This window comes from Pyrgilauda ruficollis, unplaced genomic scaffold (assembly GCF_017590135.1).
Source record: "Pyrgilauda ruficollis isolate IOZ18807 unplaced genomic scaffold, ASM1759013v1 scaffold50, whole genome shotgun sequence".
NCBI classification, from domain to species: Eukaryota; Metazoa; Chordata; class Aves; order Passeriformes; family Passeridae; genus Pyrgilauda; species Pyrgilauda ruficollis.
The window spans coordinates 1,857,647-1,866,602 of record NW_024526600.1 but is presented as its reverse complement, the minus strand read 5'-3'; positions in this window follow the sequence as shown (position 1 = coordinate 1,866,602).

Sequence of the window (8,956 nt, the reverse complement as noted above, 5' to 3'; positions counted from 1 at the left end):
TTTCTCTTGAAAATAATGTCAATTCTCATGTCTTAATAGAAGAACATGTGAAAGTGATTGGTGAGGAGTGGAGGAGGGTCATTTTCCCTATTTTATGGGAGCCTGATGATGATACACATTTTACCAGGGCAGGATGGTAGGAATTGTTTCACTTTCTGAACCTCCTTTCTGTTCCGTGCTTGCCTGCATGAGCATTTCTGTGCCTGTCACTATTTAATGTTAACAATAAAGAGATATGGCAGTAGCAAGAAATGGTGGGATTTTGCATCACTTGTGCAGCCATCCAGCCCTGGTGAAGGCAGCATGTGGACAGTGTTGGCATTCTCTCCTCTAGATTCATTTTCCCACATAGATCCAAGCCAGTATAAAGACACAGCAACAATCAACATGAATAAACCAAAAAATTAATATTCTTTTCTTTTGCACTACATTTCCACGGAGCCACCATGCAATCAATCCCTGTCCTAAAGGGAATGATAGAATGGCCTGGGTTGAAAAGGACCTTAAAGATTATCTACAACCTACTAGACCAGGTTGCTCCATCCAGCCTGGCCTTGAACACTGCCAGGAATGGGGAATCCACAGCTTCTCTGGGCATTTTTTTCCAGCCCCTCACCACCCTCACAGTAAATAATTTCTTCCTAATATATCTTCTCTTTTAGTTTGAAAATGTTTCCACTTGTCAGTGAGAGAGAAGTATGACTTGGGGAAAGGATATATACACGCACATATATACATATGTATAATGTCTGTTGTTATGCAGGAAATTGAATATATAAAAATAGCAACTTACAAAGACAAAACCACTGGATTTAAGGCATTACCAACAAAAAAAACCCCAAAACAAACAAAAATATGATTAACTGTTAACTTTCATTGACTTTTTTTGGTACAAAGATTTTTCCTGACTATTGCCATGACTTGCTGGGCTACCTATCATGTGCAAATGCCTTTTTTTACCTCGTGGAGATAAAAAGAAAAGTCCTTGTGAGTAAAGAATTTAAGCACCAATGAAACTGCAAATGTTCTCTACTGTAAGAGTAGAGAAGAATCTGACAAGTAGGCATGTCATTCTTTCATAGTGTTTGCAACAGGAAAAATGTCACATCTAATAAATTTTGCTTTCCAGTTACTTTTTCAGTGTAAATTTTGGGAGTAGCTTAAGCCATGAAAGTTATCCGTATTCAGTGTAGAGGACACACACAAACCTGCAGGTATTACGTCTGGTTCATGCTCACTTTTAAACCAAAGTGAAGCCTAGAGTGAGTTCAGATTTTGCAATATTTTATAGATTCTTCTAACAGATATGACTAAGTTCATTACTTTCTAAGTTATCCTAGAGCAAATGAGCTCCTTTCAGTCCCACACTTGTCTGAGGGCCAGGCTTTGCTCAGGTCAAGTTTCACCTTGATTTTCACTGACTTAAAACAACACCTTCCTCTTATGTATTGGAAACAAAATTCTCCAAGACAAAATTTACCACCCTATAACCCTCTGTTTTCCACTTGGGGATATTTTTATCATGTTGCTTTCCTAAGGTTAAATTTGGAACCTGTGAAAATAAATATTTTTAGTAGAAATATTCTAATCTCAAACACAGTAGCACAACTGAAACTGCTGTAATGCAATAACATTTTTGTGCTAGAACTAGCTTGTAGATCCGTGTAACTCTGGTACTTAATGATTTCTGATGTCTGGAAGGTATTAGACTGTGGTTGTAATAATCTCTATAATTGTAACAGTTCATGCTAGCTAGAGTGCACATCTATTCTTCATCTGTCCTTAAACTAATTTGTTCTACGTATGAATATATCACAGTCATCAATTTAAAGTGCCATCCTTTGGCTATGCAGGTGATTAAAGAGTATACATTATGTATGAGGCAAACACACCAAACTTACACAAATGCATTTTAGGAGTGTGCCAAATAGCTGCTTTCTGTAAGAGTTTGTAAGTTATTATTCTAATAGGAACACAAGTCACAGCTACAACTAACCAGCAATCAATTACTTCTTTCCATACTTAATGCCTTGGATGATGAGAGTTATGCTGTGCCTCTGTGCTGAATTCTAAAAATATGTTTTTAAAAAAAAAAACAACCCACACCCACTCCCCTCACACCCCCCACCCCCAAAAGAAAAAAGAAAAAAAACAACCTTGAAAATCAGATGATAATAAATTTTCCCACTCATTGCTGCCCATAAAGTTTTCATTGCAATTAGTGCAGTACTGGGCTCTTAAAATTCTTCTTTTTCTGGAAGGGTAATTATGCTCTACAATACAGCTAAGTATGTAGGGAGCATCAATTAGAACATCTAGCACAAGTATTTCTCTGGTCATAGGTCTGATAAAGAAACAAAGAAACTCTGAGGTTATGATTTCTTGTAGGACATGAGTCCACTCTGTGGACCCAGCGGTGTACTTGGCAAGAACATTCCAAAGGAGACTGAGGACTTGGAGAAGGCCAAGTGGCAGAGGGCTCACAGTGTTAATCTGTACCAGGAGGGTGGCTCAGATAGGAACATTTGATTACTGCCTGATCAGTTTCTTATAGCTGACAAGAAATCAAATACTTTCAAACACTCAGTTATATTCCCAGCAGATGGGCAGTCAACACAAACAGAACAGAAATCACTCCTCTGAGGAGCCCCAGAGCACAACAGGAATTTAAAACTAGCCCCTTATTTTCAGTCTTTGCTTGGCCCTTGAAATTTTACATGAGATGTTGCCAAAGCTTCCTTTGTCCTGGATGAGGTTTGTGTTCACTTGCAAGATACACTCTCTTCGACTGATTATGGATGTGAGCAGCTAGATCTACCTATGGAGCACTTATCCCATGAAACTGAGAAATAAAACTGCTTTCCTCACCATGTTTCTGAGCTGTGCATGCTCAGAATCACTGAATAGAAGGATGCACATAAAGTGAACCATTTCCTGCCAGTACAAGAGGAGCATCTCTTTGGAGACAACATCTCCAGGAGTGATTAAGTGCCAATCATTTCATTCCCACAGTTAGGTACAAAGAGCAAAACCCAGTCCTTGGTAAAGGTAAATTAAAAAGGTTGACAGCACAGAATTCATTGTGCATCTAGAAGCTGTTAAAAGGAAGAGAGAAAAATATAAGATGTGAATGCATTTACATGGGAAGGGGAGTTCATCCATGGGATGAGACAAGCACACCCCTTACTCCTACAGGCAGGTATTGTATATTTTATTTTTTCAGTGTTTTACAACCATGCTCAACAAGCACTCACAGAACCCCATTAATAATACTCTATGACTGACTAAGATTTTAAAAAACCAAACCACATGTTACTATGAAAACCTATTAAAAATTTTATCAATAGTCAGTTGCCAAAATATACAAACTTAGTGTTTTTCTCAGCAAAAATACACTTTGCCATATACTGCTGTGTAGGATAATAAGGTAATGAGTCACACACATTTCATATATACTTTTCTTCATCTATTGGGATACATAGTGTTCATTTCTTCTAGTGTTACTTCCATAATGCCATAGATATGTAGGAAGGAAGGAAGGAAGGAAGGAAGGAAGGAAGGAAGGAAGGAAGGAGTACCTAATGAATGATTACCTACTGATCAGGGTATTTTCACCTATTTTATCATGTAATAATCACTGAAAAGTTAATTCTTTGAGTTTCTTGTTCAATGGGATTACATTAGATATGTCACTACATATCTAATGTCAGGAGATATGGGGAACCAGGAGCTTGGTAAAACAAGTAGGAAACACAATCATTTCACTTTCTTTTGTAGAGGTGACAGGTTCTCCCTGCAGAATTGGCAGCAGCTGAGAAATTGCCATACATGGTGCTAACAATGAAGTTATTTGAAGAGTGAAGGAGACCCTTTTCACCCTAGAAAAATGGTGGAAGGTTCTCATGCTTTATGAAATGCTATTGGTTCATATAAAATTTGGTAGTTGATAACAGCTACAGAACTCTCCCAAGTATTTCTCTTAGATTAAAGGCAGCCATAATTTGTTAATTACAAGCTCTGGCTGAAATGGGAGATAAATTTGGGTATTTTCAGACACCATGTCCTTTCTGAGAAGATGTCTGGTGTTTTCCTTAGAAATTTGGATTAGGTTCCCTGGCTCATATTTCTTAGGATTCATTTTGCTTTTATAAAGGTGACATCAGGTCTGATTTAATAGAGCATAAGAGAATATATTAAAAGAATATTCAGATTATTTTCTTCTGCCTTCCCTATCCCAGCCATTTTCATATTAATTTGTTAATTTGGAGACAGGGATTGCATACCAAAGGAAGGCTGTAGGCAATAATGAAGGCTGCAAATGTTTGCTGTTTCTGTAGTTACTGTTTTGATTTCTGAAATAGAGGGCAACTGTCATTATTAGCAAACAGTAGAAGAAATTATACAAAAAAAGAAAAAAAGAGATAAACAGAGCAAGGCTCGTTCTTTGATAGGTAAACCTGCATGTAAATGCTGAGTAGAGGACCTCCTATTTCGCATGAAGTGAAACATCCTGCAAATCTAACATTAGAATCAGAGGCTCACTTTCCTGCTTGAGAAATATTTATTACAAAGTATTTGTGATACAGTCAAAGCATAGTTAGTGCAATAGTTTTTCCCTATACCAATGATCTGATTAAAAGTGCCGCACATATTCTGAAATGCAGGAAGGCCAGACCATCCACTGCTTTCTCCATCTTCCGTTTCTGAACAGCACCAAGAAGCAGTAAAAATTTACTCCAGAATTGAAGTGTTTTTAATCAATATATGATTAAATAACCCAATGCACTCCACAAAAAAAAAAAAAAAAAAAAAAAACCAAAAAAAATCCAACAAAAAACCCCCAAAAAACCAAACCAAACCAAAATACCCCACACAATAAAAACCCAAACAAAACAAAACAAACAAACAAACATTTTTAAGCTAAGGGCATAACACAAAGCTTATATAAAACCTCAGGTATTTCCAAACCTTTGAATATAATCACAAGTGTGAGCAAAGACTCGTTTGAAGAAGCAAAGAAGACTGAAAATGGCCTCTATTATTCCACTGTAGAATAGACTGATATTACTTGTTTTCAGTGTTCATGTGGGATGCATTTGGTTTGGAAAGAGGTCCCTCAAGCTGAGAGATATGTTTCCTGATGTCATGATACTGTTAATGTGCCATAAAAATGATTTAGCAGTTGGGATCAATGTACTGCATTCTAACAAGCCAATAAAATAGCCCCTATAGTATCCCATCCTTATTATAGGGTCCTATTAAGAAAATGGAAAAAAAAAATTGTTCATATATAAACTATTTGGATTCTCTATACAGGAAAGCTATATTTCAACAGGAGGGGTATATTTTAACAGGCTGGAAAAGAACAATGTGATGCCACAGCCCTCACAGTTTTGAATTAGATGTCAGCACAGGATTTTTGTAGTGTACCTGAAGCCTGGATGTGAATAGATGAGGTATGATTTTCTGGGTGCCACAACAGAATTTTATTTTTATCTGCAGAAATTTTAAAAGCTAAAGAAAACAGAAGAAGCCTACACATGGAATAATATGAGGCATTCACAGAGTAAAAATTATCATTTAAGAATATTTGAGACCAAATCAGTAGTTTTAACAGGATAGATTAATAAGAAATAATTCAAAATATCCTTTGAAGTGTTAGTATATAAGAGCACTAATGCCTTTTTTGCAAAAACTTATTTGTAAGATATTTTCAAAGACTTGTTTTAATAAAGGAAATGCTTAACATCTTATTGTTCAGTAACAGTTCTTCCTTGCCCACTCATGTCAGGTGTTTTCAACACCCTAGCATCACACTTTTGAGAAGCTCACTTCTTTCCAAAGAGACAAGGGGCTTATTTTAGATGCTAGAGTAGATTAAGACACCAGATACAGTCCCAGGTTTCGGAAACTTGCTGATACACACTCAGATGTATTTCCTTGGCTTTGCCCTTGCCATTATTGCAGCCCCTGGAATAATGGTACTCACAGACAATCTGCAAAATAAAACTCAGGTGTGAATTCACTCAGACATTTATGGGTTCTAGCCCTGGCATCCCTGGACTGCTGCCATTTCTTTATTACAAACAGGGATCAGGGTTGAGATTTGGCCTAGAAGCAACATCAGCAGAGAAGGTTAAATGAAGTAATTCTGGTTGCATCTCAACAGTAGACACTTAAGCAATGTAGAATACTCTGCAATTTCTCGTCGCAAACATCCCAGAAATGTTTTTCAGGAACTTCATTTTCAACCTGTTAACCTAAGCAACTGGAATTTCCTTGGAAATGGGAAATTGCAATAGTATCCAGAGTCTTCAAAAAGTAATGTGAAAGAATGCAAAATAACCATGGAAGTAGTTAACTCACCGAAAACTGAATATTAGAAATTGTATGATATAAAGACATGGTAAAAAAAATTCAAAATGTTTATTGAGTTTTCATGTCAAAGTTTTTGTGGGTGGAGCAAGAGCTACAGGAGGAAGAAGCAGCAGAGACAAAACATGCACAAAATTGGGAGTGAAGTTGCGTTTGGAAAGAAGGGAGGCATGGGTGAAAGGTTTTAATGTTTAGCTATCTTACTGTGATTTGATTGGTGATAGGTTAAAATAATTTTGCCCCAAGTAAAGTCTGTTTTATCTGTGACAGATTTCTCCCAGTCCTTACCTCCATCCACAAACCTTTAATTGTATTTTCTCTCCCCTGTCCAGCTGAGAAGGGAACAGTTTTTGTGGACACTTGGTGTCCAGCCATGGTCAAACCTCCCCAAGTGTAATAATTGTTCTCATTTTTAATGTATGATAGTGTGATAGGCTTCTAATGGTGCCTACAGGACATTTTCCTTTAAATTAACTATATTTTTCATTGTGTATGTGCATAGATGCAGTTTAGGCTTTCATTTGATCATTTATCTGTTTCACGAGTGTGAAAAATTATCGGTTGAAAAATGGAAAAATATCACACTGATTGTAAAACCCAACCAAATTTTGCTCACTCAAAATTCAGTGACTTCTCATGTTGTAGTTACTGTAAAAAAATACCCTTATTCCTAAGAAAAGCATGGCTGAAACAAATGAAATATCACTTTTCTTAGAGTTCCTTATCTAACATCGGTAACACATACATGGACAACTTTCAAAGGAATTAAATTAATGCTATTGAAATGTACATACAGGTTCTTCACACTTTTCCACTGGAAATGTGTATTATAATGCATTTTTACCTGTAGAATAATTTTACTCCTGAAGTTCTTTTTCATCTGTTTTTGTTTGTTTGCTTGCTTGTTTGTTTTTTAATCTATCTGATAATTTTCAGTCACTCTGGCAGTACTGGTCAGACACCATCATGCCCCAGACCTGACCAGATGAACTGAAACTAGGTTTTAGCTTTCTGGGAGTTAATGATAGCTGAGAGGTGAATATTTGCTGTTTGTGTGGAATCACCAATCTGACCCAGCTCTCTTTTCAAAACAAAAATCAAAACCTACTGAAAATTGAATAAAATGTGAAGAAACCTGGGTGCCCAGGAAGCTTCCATTAGCCTCTTCCAGTTGCTCCCCCACCAGCACAGCACAGAACGGAAACATGGAAAAGTCATTGTCTTTGCTCTCTGAAGGGCTCCTATTCCTCTGGCTCCCAGAAGATTACTTATAGAAAGAATATACCAGAACTGTAATACAATAAGCTATAATGTGAAACAACTGTAAGCTCTTGAAGACTTTTAATACAGATGACACACTGGTCTTTTAAAGAATGAAACCATAATTTATACAAGAAGCTGTCAGATACACGGGACCCAAATGGCATTTGAGCACACAGCTTGCTTGCTGACTTGTAGGGATATCAATCAATTTATTAAGAATTAATCTGCACCCCAGTGTTCTCCTAAAACTGCCTAATGTCTTGGCAAGCTACTTGAAAGGGTTCAGTGAGAATTTATAAGGGCAGCTTTGAATCAGGATTTTTTTTTTTCTTGCTCAACAAAGGGGATACTGTTTCCCCTCTGAACATATCTCTGTTATAGTTTAACACAGTAATGGATAGGTTTGCCAAAAATCACAGTTTTTAATGGCCTTCAGCGAAACAGTAGATTTGTCTTTGCCTTCATACTGTGTCCTGCATTTATGCTGTTAGAATGGCTCTTAATCTGCCTGGAAGTATCAAATACTCTTGGCCTTGAGAACATAAACTTGTGCACATACTAAAAAGTACAGTTTGTAGAGTAACCACATTTTCCATGCATGCAGAAGAGCAAGCAGGACTGAAACTAAAGGATCTAATTTCGAGTACTTTCCAGTTTTTGACATAAAAATGGCAAGAAGGCCAGGGCAAATTTAAAATGCGGTATTCATATAGCCTACATAAAATGTGCTAAAATGCCTTGAATGATGTCACTTGAGCAACAAACCCAAACTACATGTATTTTTGAACTCTGAGAATACTGAATGCTTGGCACTGACCAGATATGTAGGGTGTGTGAGGCTGCACACATAAAATCATCTTATGGCTATTTCAAGCCATTAGCAAACAATGCATGTTTTTACCTACAAATAGCAGAAAGTGATATCACACACGTTACGCAAAGTTATTGCATCTTTCTGGTTCCCAGCTTTCAAACATTTCACTTTGACAAAAGCAGTCAATGAAACATCAAAGGGGTGTGTGGAAAACATGAACCCTTACTTGTTTGGCCTTAAGTTCAAGGAAAAAATAAACAGATAATGGTTATCAATGGTCTGTCAGCTCTCAGAACTGTTTTTTTCTTTTCAAAGATAATGTCTGTGTGTGCACACACAGACACACAACTCTGTTTTAGAGTATTACAGGAGTAGCCTTAATAGAAACAGCTTATTTTGAACTACACTCATGAGAAAGCTGTTTGGTTCATGAATTTTTTCTCCATTTCATGAAAATCTCAGAGTCTGGCCATTTGCTCAACCAGTTGCATTGTTTTTCACTCC